Source organism: Pseudoliparis swirei, chromosome 4 (assembly GCF_029220125.1).
Source record: "Pseudoliparis swirei isolate HS2019 ecotype Mariana Trench chromosome 4, NWPU_hadal_v1, whole genome shotgun sequence".
Taxonomy (NCBI): domain Eukaryota; kingdom Metazoa; phylum Chordata; class Actinopteri; order Perciformes; family Liparidae; genus Pseudoliparis; species Pseudoliparis swirei.
The window spans coordinates 940,301-952,097 of record NC_079391.1 but is presented as its reverse complement, the minus strand read 5'-3'; the positions used below and the strand labels follow the sequence as shown (position 1 = coordinate 952,097).

The 11,797-nt window shown below is 44.2% G+C and overlaps 2 long non-coding RNA genes across 2 annotated transcripts; one reads left to right on the top strand and one right to left on the bottom strand.

The window, feature by feature from the left end:
- Nucleotides 1–1,788: 1,788 nt before the first annotated feature.
- Nucleotides 1,789–3,117, top strand: LOC130193071 (uncharacterized). The gene is made up of 2 exons (XR_008831506.1): nt 1,789–1,950; nt 2,128–3,117. It is a non-coding gene; the product is annotated as an uncharacterized LOC130193071 (long non-coding RNA).
- Nucleotides 3,118–4,742: 1,625 nt separating this feature from the next.
- Nucleotides 4,743–5,468, bottom strand: LOC130193177 (uncharacterized). Its single transcript, XR_008831518.1, has 3 exons — nt 5,410–5,468; nt 5,012–5,216; nt 4,743–4,855 (listed from the first exon to the last, which is right to left on the bottom strand). It is a non-coding gene; the product is annotated as an uncharacterized LOC130193177 (long non-coding RNA).
- Nucleotides 5,469–11,797: the final 6,329 nt, after the last annotated feature.

The following is an 11,797-nucleotide window of genomic DNA, read 5'->3' as shown; positions in this document are numbered from 1 at the left end:
GCTGTACACCTTAGATGATGTCATAAACTATATTTAATGTCTCTGTTTTATTCTGTATAACTCAATATGTGCAGGTGTGTCGATGAGCCGCTTTGTGTTCAATACCCTCGTGAACAGACAGGGGGCGATAGACTGAGGACACACAGGTGAGCACAGTGAGAAGAGAAGGAGGAGGAGGAGGAGGAGGAGGAGCTTCACACATTCACCTGCAGGTCAAAGTGACGCTGAATGAAGCACAAAGACGTCTCAGATGTCTCAGGCCTCTGGGGAACACGGCCAGGCGGCGTGACTCCACGTCTCTCTAGACTTTAAACACAATTATATGCAACGTAAGATCCGTTAAATATGGAATTTCAGTCCAATTTGCCTTCAAACGGGCTGACAGAGCTCATTCTGCGGCGCTGCTCGTCTGATAGAAGGAGACGTTAGTCACGCCTGCTTATCTCACGACCTCATGAGCAGGATTAAAAGATCAAAGGCGACTTCCACGCGACAGAAGAAGAAGAAGAAGAAGCAGCAGCTCCAGACTGGACCGGGCCGTCCTCTCCTCTCAGCCTCTGATCACGCCCCTCGTGTCCGGGGTGGGGGGGGTAAGCGGGCCCTGATCTGTTTCAAAGTGGACCCTTTAAGAGCTTCAGGTCAATTCCCCGTTTGTTACTCAGACTTCAGACGGCGGGAATCAACTGAAGAGAACTTTGAAGTGATTGAGCTGAGTCAGTGACTTCTGACTTCATGAGAATGTTCCGCTCGGTTAGACTGGAAGGCTTCGGGCCGCAGGCCGACGCCCATAGGAGGCCGACGCCCACAGGAGGCCGACGCCCTCAGGAGGCCGACGCCCACAGGAGGCCGACGCCCACAGGAGGCCGATGCCGGGCCCCTCCGCTGCCGTCTGGGTCCACCAGGACGGTGCCGTCTGGGGGCCTCGCGCTCAGGAGCCCCAGAAGGTTCTCCAGCATCAAGGAGACGCTGACTCCAGCCTCAAAACGACAACGATCCAAAAACAAGTGAAACAAACTCAGTGACGCACTGGGGGCGTGAACATAGTGTGTGTTCATATGTGTGCCCCCCCCCCCCCTGATATGCTGTCTTACACGCTCTCATCTTTGACCACACAGCCAAGATTTGAAGTCTTTGGACGATGCAACAAGAAACACGATTGTTGTTGTTCGTCTTTAGTCGACGCGTTTAGGCTCCTCCCACTTGTGGGCCCGAACTACGACCCAGAGAAGATGTTTGAAGCACCAGTGATGCTCGTGATATAACCACTAAATTAATCGCAATTTGACCGAATATTTGAACGATGATGCAAATTTTTAGCCCATAATCCCCCCCCCCCCATCTGGATGCTGAACACGTCGCTTCATTTTCAGGGCATAAAAAGAGAATTTGTCCCCAGAATGGAGTGTCATAGCCCCCCCCCCCTCCCCAGCAGGACCCCCCCCCCCTCTGTGGGCCAAAGGAAAGATTAAAACAAACAGGCTTTCATCAGGCTCCTCCCCCTCTGAGCCTCTCCTCAAATCAAAGCTTCCTGCTCGCCACTCGCTGCTCCGCCGATCCGGATCACAACAACAAAACCAGCAGAAACTATTATGTATTCCTTTTGATGTGGGTTTTGAAGTTACCCCACCTCTTCCACTCTGCCCGCCCCCCCCACATCCTCCTTCCTCCCCTCCTCCTCCTCCCCCCCTCCCCCCCACATCCTCCTTCCTCCCCTCCTCCTCCTCCCCCACATCCTCCTTCCTCCCCTCCTCCTGCTCCCCCCCCCATCCTCCTCCTCCTCCTCCTTCTCCTCCTCCTCCTCCCGCCCAGCCCCTCCAGCCTTCTGTCTCTTCTCCTCCCAAGGAAACAAGGTCATGCAGCTCCTCCGTGAAGTCGCTGCTTGGAAGGAGCAGAACCGACGGCTCCTCGTCTTCTGCAGGGTCGGTCGTGTGATTGAAACCTTTTCAAAATGTTAGTTTTCATGTGTTTAAATGATATAATCTCAACTTCCTGGAGAGTTCAGGTGCTCTGTGTTCAGGTCTCTGGAGGCGACACTGAGCTTAAACATTTTAGAAGTCTCTGTAATTTTCCGTCTCGTCTGGCTTTCTTTTTTTGTAATTACTCCTACATGTGGGCGTCGGCCTCCAGATGAGCCGTTCTCTGCTCCCTCCCACACGGAGTCAGCGGCATGCGGGTCTTCAATGCCGAGCCAGTGGGGAGGATCTGATTGGTCGGGGTCCGTGTACGTAATGTTATTTCGTTTTTTCGTTTCATTCCAAATACGGAATACGGAAATCACGTGGTTTTTTCGTTTTCCGTTTGAAAACCAAAAACGGAAAAACGGAATACCACCTCCGTATCTCGTTTCTGCTGTCTGAAACCAAAAACGACAGAACGGAAGTGCTTAAAATGAAGTCAAAATAAAAGCCAGTGATACATATTCGTATTATGAATCAATATAAAGAATAAATAATTAAACGGGGATATTTTAACGATGCAAACACATAGCAGGGCAACGTTAGAAGACTATTAATTAGTCAATATAAAGAATAAAGAATTAAACCTGGATATGTTAGCGACAGTGGTGACGACGGGAAGTTTAATATTCATGTAGCCTACACAGCAAGAATCACCTTCTCACTTAATCGTTGCATTGTTTGATGCAACACATGGAAGAGTGAGGATATGATGACCACGAGGCAATACATATTGACAATTGAAAAATAAAGAGACAGTTGAGTTTTTCTTATTAAGCAGCGTTCAGTTAGCACCCAGTCACAGCACCACCTGTGCTTCACCTGTAACCTTCATTACTCCATCATTACATCAACGGTTAATGGGGACAAGTTTTTTGTTTTGTTTTTCGTTTTATGTTTATATGCATTTGTGTGTATGTATAGTGTGTGTGTTTATATGTATATATGTGTGTGTATATGTATGTATATGTATACGTATGTATGTGTGTATATATATATGATTCTTTGAAATAAGTTTTTTCGAGAAATCATAGGTTAGGGCACTTATAAGCTCGTTAGCTTCAGCCTCGACCCTTTCGGTCAGCCACTTTCTTCTTTTGTTGAATTATGATTGTTGTATATTTTGCTGATCGAAATAAACTAAATCATCATAAACATGTAACCTGTTCTGTTGTTACTCTGCTGTCAGTGTCTCTACTCCTCTGACTACATCACATCATCATCATGTAGTACTTTGGTCTCCAGAAGGATGGAGCTCTGTGTTGTGTGAACATGTTTTGAGGAGCTGACTCCATGAGTTATTGTATCAGACTGAAACATGGAGAGCACAGCTCCTCACATCTCTAACATGTCTCACATAGTTTATAGTAGTGATTGTTCGGTGTTGTTGCCTGTGTTTAGCCGTATGGCTATATCTCTGCATGTACATTTAGATAAGCCATATTCAGCTCAGAGCTTTCTTTAGCTTAGAGCAACAAGTCATGATCTTGTTTAGCTAATAGCAACAGGTTTAGCTCAGAGTAGGCCTAACAGGTCATGGCCTTTAGTTTAGAGCAGCAGCTCACATGTAGGCTACTTATATCTGATCCAATGACATCTGCACACTTCTAGATTAGTAAAGAAAGACAATCTTTGGTATTTTCTAATTCTTTATGTCAAGCACAAGTTAACTACTCCCTAAAGAGGAAGCCTTCAGAATTAGTGGTAGCATTGCATTAGGATTACATTCCTGTATTTGAATTGTATTGCTGGATCTCAATTCCTCTGATTCTTCCATCTGCAGTCAATCTGCTCGCATGATTTACATCATCAAAGTGTTGCCTTCCAAGAGCCGTTCCAAATGAAAAGTGAATGTCAGATGTATGAACCGTCCTGACTGAGCTTCACTGAAGCTTCATACCTGCTACAAGCTCAGGTCAAAATGGTGTTTAGTATGATGTGATTTATAGGTTGGCTCAGATTGTTTATCATTGATGTTTGTTCCTGCTGTTTGATTGTCGTGCTCAGACATCAGCTGTGTTCTTAGTGAAGCAATAGGTGTCAGATTGGCATCCAAACTGAGGGTGTCAGGGTCCTTAAGCTGCCCTTCATAAACAAGCGAGGTTCCCAACCACATCGGGGTCCTCCTCCAGTGGGAAATCTTCACACTGGGTCCAAATCTGTGATACCCAGCTGTCAGGGAGACCGGCTTATGAGCCTGAAACAAGTGATACAATGGTGGCTAATGTATGAAGTTATCATGGCTTCACCGCCCTAAACCGGCTGCAACCGTCTTGTGTGTGTATATTTTGGGGTGTACGTTTGTTACCTAGGTCAGAGGTCACTGAACAAGCCATCTTCCAGTGCCTTACTCACACTGGCAGGGGGTCAACACACCGTGTCACTCTCAATAGTTGGTGTTACAGGTCCAGACTTTCCCATTACAGATTAAAAATGAAATTCGTGCCAGACTTTAAAGACAGAAGTGTTTATTCAAAAAGAAAATATTTCTCCCTTTAAACCCCCAACATTTGAAGAAAAGAAAAAAACATCCCGTCAGTTGAACCAATTAATTAAAAAGCACAGACAATAACAACTTAGACACACAAAAAAACATCAGCGTTGACAATGTCTCCTTGAGATGTCGATGAGGCCTTTGAGTCCATCTTTGAATGGTTGTGGCAGATTATTCACTGCATTGTCCAGCAGTACACTTGTATCAGGGCACTGCAGAGCAAATCCCCTCACTGCAGCTTCCTGGTCCTGTGACCTTTGAAATGGGTTGGTGCCAAAGTCTGACACTGTCAGTGAGCCCACTTCCTGGTCGTACCAGTCTGCAGCCACAGATGCATTTGGCAAAAGGTCTGTCGGCAGCTTCTTTGGGCATCCATCTCTGGCCAAGTAATTTGGTATCCCCCTCCCTGTAATAATAATTCAATGTGGCTGTCACAACCATGCCATGTATTGCAACATGCTCCTATTTGATTCAACATGTTTAAGAAACATTCAATAGTAAAACATTTTGAAAATAATTATTCACATTAAAAAAGGCTTGAAAGACCAACCTGAAGACATACCAGGAATCCTGTGTGCATTCCATGCTTGCACAGTTCGGTTAACACCGATCTGGGCCAACTGGCATGTCAAAGATGACACACAGAACCGAGTCATCTGGTCCTCCATGTCCAGCTCCTCCTGATCCACCAGTTGGACCAATGCAGCTTTCAACGGGTAGTTAACCCGGTTGTTGATTTCTGGCCAGATTCTCTCGATTCTGTGATTCTGTTATTGCAAAATAGAGACATTTTCAGATTCTTGATAAACAAATATTTCCCCGCCCCCCCAGACTAACTTACTTTCACACATTTCAATATCTTCAGTTAACCATTCTGAATAATTAATGAAAGTGTGAAATAGTTATTTAATTACATGTTGATTAACTTTATAATCAGCAAAACCATTGTATGTTGATCACCTTTGTCGATGGTGTTTGGAGATATGGTGGCCTTTCAATGTTGTGGCGGTGGCTGGCCAACTTCTCCTGCATGAAAAGAGTGAGGTAGAACAGTTTTCGGACCGTGTTACAATAACTATATAACTACTAAATACAATAGCTATTATGGAGTCCCCCCCCCCCTCTTTGTAAATGTGGGACAGTCTTTCTTACCATCTGTTTGTATGAACCATCTATATCCTGCCTGTGTGCCCGGCCATCACCCCACGAGAACCACACTTTACAAATGTTTCCCATTTTCCCCCTAAATACACCTTTATTGGACATGGGACACTAAGGTAAGGCTTTCTTTCATGTCTCTCCTAATAAATATGGTGCTCTAGTACTTCTAATAGACTGGGTGACTGAGAGTGACACACACCCTGTTCAGGGCTCTCAAGTTTTGAAGACAGGCAAGAGTGACATTTCTGCAGATCCATACGACTGCACCAAGAGGATGACTATGTGCTGGCCCTTGGTCATCTTTTATAACATAATGTATGCATATCAACACTATAAATGAACATAACTAAAGTTTACTTTCAATACAAATCCTTTATGACTCATTTGGCTTGATTTTTAGTGGGCGGGTCATTATGACCCTGAACACAGGTGTCTCATCTCTATTTATCTACATCACCCCATGACATTTTTCTACTAAATGGTAATAAAATGTAGGAGAATATACATGTTCTAGTAAACTAATGCAATTTAATTTAGATTTAGATTTTTTCAATGTACCTAAAAAATTGTTTGAACATGTATTTTTCATTAAATCTATGGAGGGGTGAATAACTCAATTCCACTAAAAACTTATTGGATTGTTAGTAATGGTGTTGGTGATGAGGTACAAACTATAGTTATTAGGATTTTTTTGTTTCTGACCACTTTTGGGTCAAACTGACAACTGAGCATCACGGCTGTAAGAAACGAACATAACAGGAGGGTTAAAGTATAACATACTAACCTTACACACACTTATAGTTTCGTTGTATGCATTTTTTCGCGCAAATAAATTAACTGCACCCTACCTGTGTTATTGCATTGGAGACTGCAGCTTCAAGTTGTTGGTCCGTCACTCGCTGTCTTTTTAACCCGTGGTCTTTACAAAACTTCCGAATATTGGCCACGGACGCTCCTCTACGAGTCTACGCAAGCCACATTCAAATATCAAGTGTTTTTTTATGTCCACATCACTACAGCCACTATGCATCATTTGTTGTACAATATCTAAGTAAGGTAACAGGCTGGAGTCCATCTTGCGTGCTTCAGTGCAAAAGGGTGTATATAGCAGTGGCAAACCTAAACACGTCTACTGCGGGAGATAAACACAGAATAAACTCAGTTACCCAAAATGCAACCCTTTGTAGTGTCAACTACATTTAACCCTCCTGTTATGTTGCACCATTTGTTTCTTTGTAAATGTGGGACAGTCTTTCTTGCTCCTCAACCATATGTTTCAAAACACACACACACACACACACACACACACTCACACACACACACACACACACACACACACATTAAGTGAGAAGGTGATTCTTGCTGTGTACATGAATATTAAACTTCCCGTCGTCACCACTGTCGCTAACATATCCAGGTTTAATTCTTTATTCTTTATATTGACTAATTAATAGTCTTCTAACGTTACCCCGCTATGTGTTTGCATCGTTAAAATATCCCCGTTTAATTATTTATTCTTTATATTGATTCATAATACGAATATGTATCACTGGCTTTTATTTTGACTTCATTTTAAGCACTTCCGTTCTGTCGTTTTTGGTTTCAGACAGCAGAAACGAAATACGGAGGTGGTATTCCGTTTTTCCGTTTTTGGTTTTCAAACGGAAAACGAAAAAACCACGTGATTTCCGTATTCCGTATTTGGAATGAAACGAAAAAACAAACTAACAAAACGTACACGGACCTACACGGACCCTCCAGACAATGAAACTGGATCCTTCTTCCGACCAGTGTTGCCAGGTCCGCGGTTTTCCCGCGGAATTGGGCTACTTTTGAAGTGTTGCCGCGGGTTGAATTTTTTGTCCGCTGGTTCGGGTAGACCTATTTTGCATGCAAATTTCATGAATATCTTTAAATAAAAATCCATATTTTAAATGAAATAATTTATTTCTACCCAAATCCTACCAAACTGACTCCAGATCAGCACGTACACACATGGACATGGGACACGCCCACATACACACACGCACCTCAAGCTCTCGCCGCTCTCAGTCTCCCATGACCGCTCGATCCCAACTCTGGTCTGGTAGTTAGTGTAGCTAGCTACACTGGAGAAACATGCCACCCGGTAAGTGGGCTAAATACGGGAAGAAATATACGAAAGAATGGGAAAGTGAAAACGGAATTAAAGAATGGATAGAACGTGTGGCTGGGGATGATACCAAAGCTTTTTGTCGGTACTGCAAAACCGAGATTCGTGCGCACCAGTGATCTCCAAAACCACAGCAAAACGGGGAAACACATTCGGAATGCTGCTCCGTTCTCCAGTTGTCGAGTGCGTACATTGATTGAACTATAAGTATATGATAAAAATATAGTGAAGCAACATAAGGTGTTTCAGTTGAAATAAGGTGTTGCATTAACTACAGTAAATGCATATGAAGTAAAAACAGTACATTCATGTTGTCCAGGCAGGGAGGAAGAGAGAAAAGGGAAGAGAAAGCCTCAAGACAAAGCAACAGGTTAGTTTGTCCGTCAGTGAATTGGTCTACACCTTCACAGAGCTATATTTTATTTATGATAATATACTGTATAATTACACAAGGCCATTTTAGGACCTAGGTGAAATAACTGTTTCGGGAAAACTGCTTTTAATGCTGGCATACTAACCATTTGTTGTTACTTTGTAGATATTACAATACATTTGGAAATGATAGCAATGTTGTTGGACTTTAAAAGCAGTGTATATGGTTTGGCACGGGCATATTTTGAGTTCTGATATTGGGCTTGTTTTTTGGGCTTGTTTTATTGGCCATTGGGCTGGTTTGGGCTGGTTTTATTGGCCATTGGGCTGGTTTTGTCACACAGACCTGGCAACCCTGCTTCCGACCGTTGAGAAACATTTCGATGTGGAAGGTCTTCGTCGAGTCTTATTGACGGAGCGCTGTCCCTCTTCCTGTTTCCTGCACGATAACGGACATAAAAGCAGGGGGTCAAACTCATGTTCACCGGGGGCCACATCAGCGTCATGGCCGCCCTCTTAAAGGGCCGGAAACACGTTATGAACTCCTCGAACATGTCGTTAGATAACTCTCTTTGCATTTGATTGTTGTTTATTTGAGTGTAGAAATATTGTACATAAGAACATGTCTCTAATATTACAACACAAATCCATTTAATCCTAAACCTTCAAAATAAAAGCACGGGATATTTTTCTGCAATTTCTTTAAGAAAAGGTGACCGCGTGTCTTTAAAGCCGTCAGGGGGCCACATGGAACGCCTTGTGTTTGACGCCTGTGCTGTAAAGGGTCATTGTTCATGCTACATGCTACATGCTACATGCTGTACACAGCCCTTTGCTCTTCTAGGTGTTGACGTCTGAATCGTCCTGTGCAGCGTGACGTCTTCTTCAGGCGACGCCGCTACAACATTCACAAGTAAGACAGAAGTTAGATTTGAGCTTCGTTGCTAGTTTTTAAAGAGGAGGGTCTCTGATGACCCCCCCCCCCCTCCCCCCCCCACACACACACACACAAACTTTTCTAGCGTCTTTCTTTCGGTTCCTATCAACTTTTCAAACGTCTGAGGATCTGAGGCCCCCCCCCCCCTCCGTGTGCTCCACCGTCTCCAGAGGCTCAGGCCTTCATCAGTGTCGCCCCCCCCCTCCACTCATCCTGCACACGTGCTCCCCTCACACAGACCTATGATGCAGATGTATGATGCATGTGAGCATTTTGATGTGTGTGCTCCGTGAAGATTCACTCATCCCCCGTAGAGTCACATCACACCGGCATCCTCTAAATATAGATATATATATATATATATGTTCCATGATAAAGGAGTTTTCCTAAACAGAATAATACATGAAATACCTTAAAGTAGTCCTGCGGCATAGCAGACCAATTGTTCAAATTGTTCTAAAAGCACCAAAATTGGCACACATGTAGATTAATATATTCTAAACATTTTTGGATATGGAGGCATTCAAGATTAGCCCTGTGGAAGATATGGCAGCCATTGTTCAAAATGGCCGCCATTTACCATTAGCGTCATTACATAGACTTCATTATGTGTCGTTAGTATGGTGCTAGATGGGCCAAAATTCCTTTTTTTTACATCAGAATTAACATCAATAAGTGTTTAACATATATTTAGATGAATCTTCTCAAAATGGCCCCAAACTGGCCGCCATTTTGTGGAAAAAGTGGACATTTGATGAAGATTCCAATACTCAATGACATAATACCTCTAATAACCAGTACATGATTTCAGGAACACACTTTAATTGCTCAAGTTGCTTTTTATTTCAAATTGCTGGCAAAATTGCAATGGAATGGTAGTCAAAATAATACACAGAGTACGGGGAGTTTACAGTATGGTCAGATTGTAGTTATATAGTCGACCAAAAGCCCAGTCTCTAGGCACAGTACTTACAGTTATACATTTATGGATAGATCTAATATAAATGAACAAATCTAAGTGGCTTCAAGAAGAGGACACAATAAACAGTTGCCAATACAATAACTTTCAGTATTGTGTAATCCTGCAGTACATACATGTAATACAATAACGTAGATTTTGCCACACTATGTTAATTATGATTCTGAACTTTTCAAATCTGGTCACCAGGATTATGAATGTCTACAGATCATAATGTTGGCTAGCAAGTTTTCTGTCCTAATCTACTGGCATTCGCCTTCACAGAAACACAGACCCGTGCATTGCAGTGAAGCCTTCTTGCACTTGCAGCGGTTTCTGCAGCCTTTCTTGCATCCGCAAGACACCAGCTCATAGCAGGTCTTGGATGCCTCAGGGAGTGTGGTCCAGAGTGGTGTGTAGGGCCCATCATCACTCCGATGCCAGCCCCAGTCTGTTGGTGGAGGGAGCACGGGCTCTGGTACCAATGCCTGGCCCCAGACATGACCACCCTGAAGGGCAGATCTCTTCACATGCTGCTCCAGAGCAGCGTAAGTTGGCGGGATGTTCTGAACAGAGCTCTTCTTTGCAAAGAGCTTCTTTCTCGCCTTGTTGACGTCCTTGCATTTGCTTGTGCGGTCATATAGGAGTATTACAAACCTCTCGATGACGACTTTGCTTGACACTGTTGAACTTGAGAAGCTGCGCAATGGAAAGAGCTGCTTGTCTCGAAGAGGAATGGCTTTGGTTCTTGATGCTGGGGCCATCCAGCACCATATTTACCATTGCAACTAGTACGTTTGGCACAGAGTCCTCCTGACAACCGCCCGGGAATGATCCACGGAATCGGTCAGTGTCTTCAAACATATATCGCCGAACTATCTGTGCAGCACGCGCAAGGTGAACTGCCTCAGTGTCACAGTCTTGCTCGCAGGCTTTGCCTAGCGCTTCACCAATGTCTTCATCAAACGCTAGTAGAACATCTCGGCCTTTGCTCTGGGATCTCAGGCCTGGTAACTGGGCTAACAGGCGCTCTTTCAGCCTTGTGCTATTAACTTTCTTGCACAAAGCAACCCCGAGCTGTTCCATTCTTGTCGTGTATAGCTTTGCAAGATCTGCGAGTCTGAAGACTGGGGCGGTGCCCTCTTCTAGGTTGTTTCCTCGATATACAGGACCAGTTCAGCCAGTACGATTATTGACATCACACCTTCATGGTCAGTTTTCTGCTCGGCTTCTACAGTGGTCTTTGCACGATAGTAAAGAGCCAACAAACACTTGGAATGGTACTTGGCCTCCAGAGCCACCATATCACCCATGCTGAGCCTGGCCATGAGTTCATTGTCCCCAACTTGCGCTGCACACTTCCGTACGCGTGTGTCCACCTGGAAGGTTGCTACTTCATGTAGGGTCTCTGTGCCAGACTTTCCACAGAAAAGCAGGAGGTGCCGCTGGTAGTGGCTTCTGAAGAGTGTGTTCTGGCGCTTGCCTGGGACATTGTCAGTACTACCAAATGCTGAGCTGCTTGCGATGAGTCTCTTCTCTGCTCTTTGTAGCATTGTGTTATTGTATTGGAGCATACATGTTTTATGCCACTTGGCCTGGTGGGCAACCATTGTCGCCTCAACACCTTGTCCTTCATCTAGTCTCTGTAACTGAACAGTTCTTGGCAGTTTTCCTAGTTCATCAAACTTGACCAAGTTTGCAGCCATTGTCGTGTATCCACTCCCAGGGTCTCGGCGTTTAGACAGTACTGGGCACACAAGTGACTCTG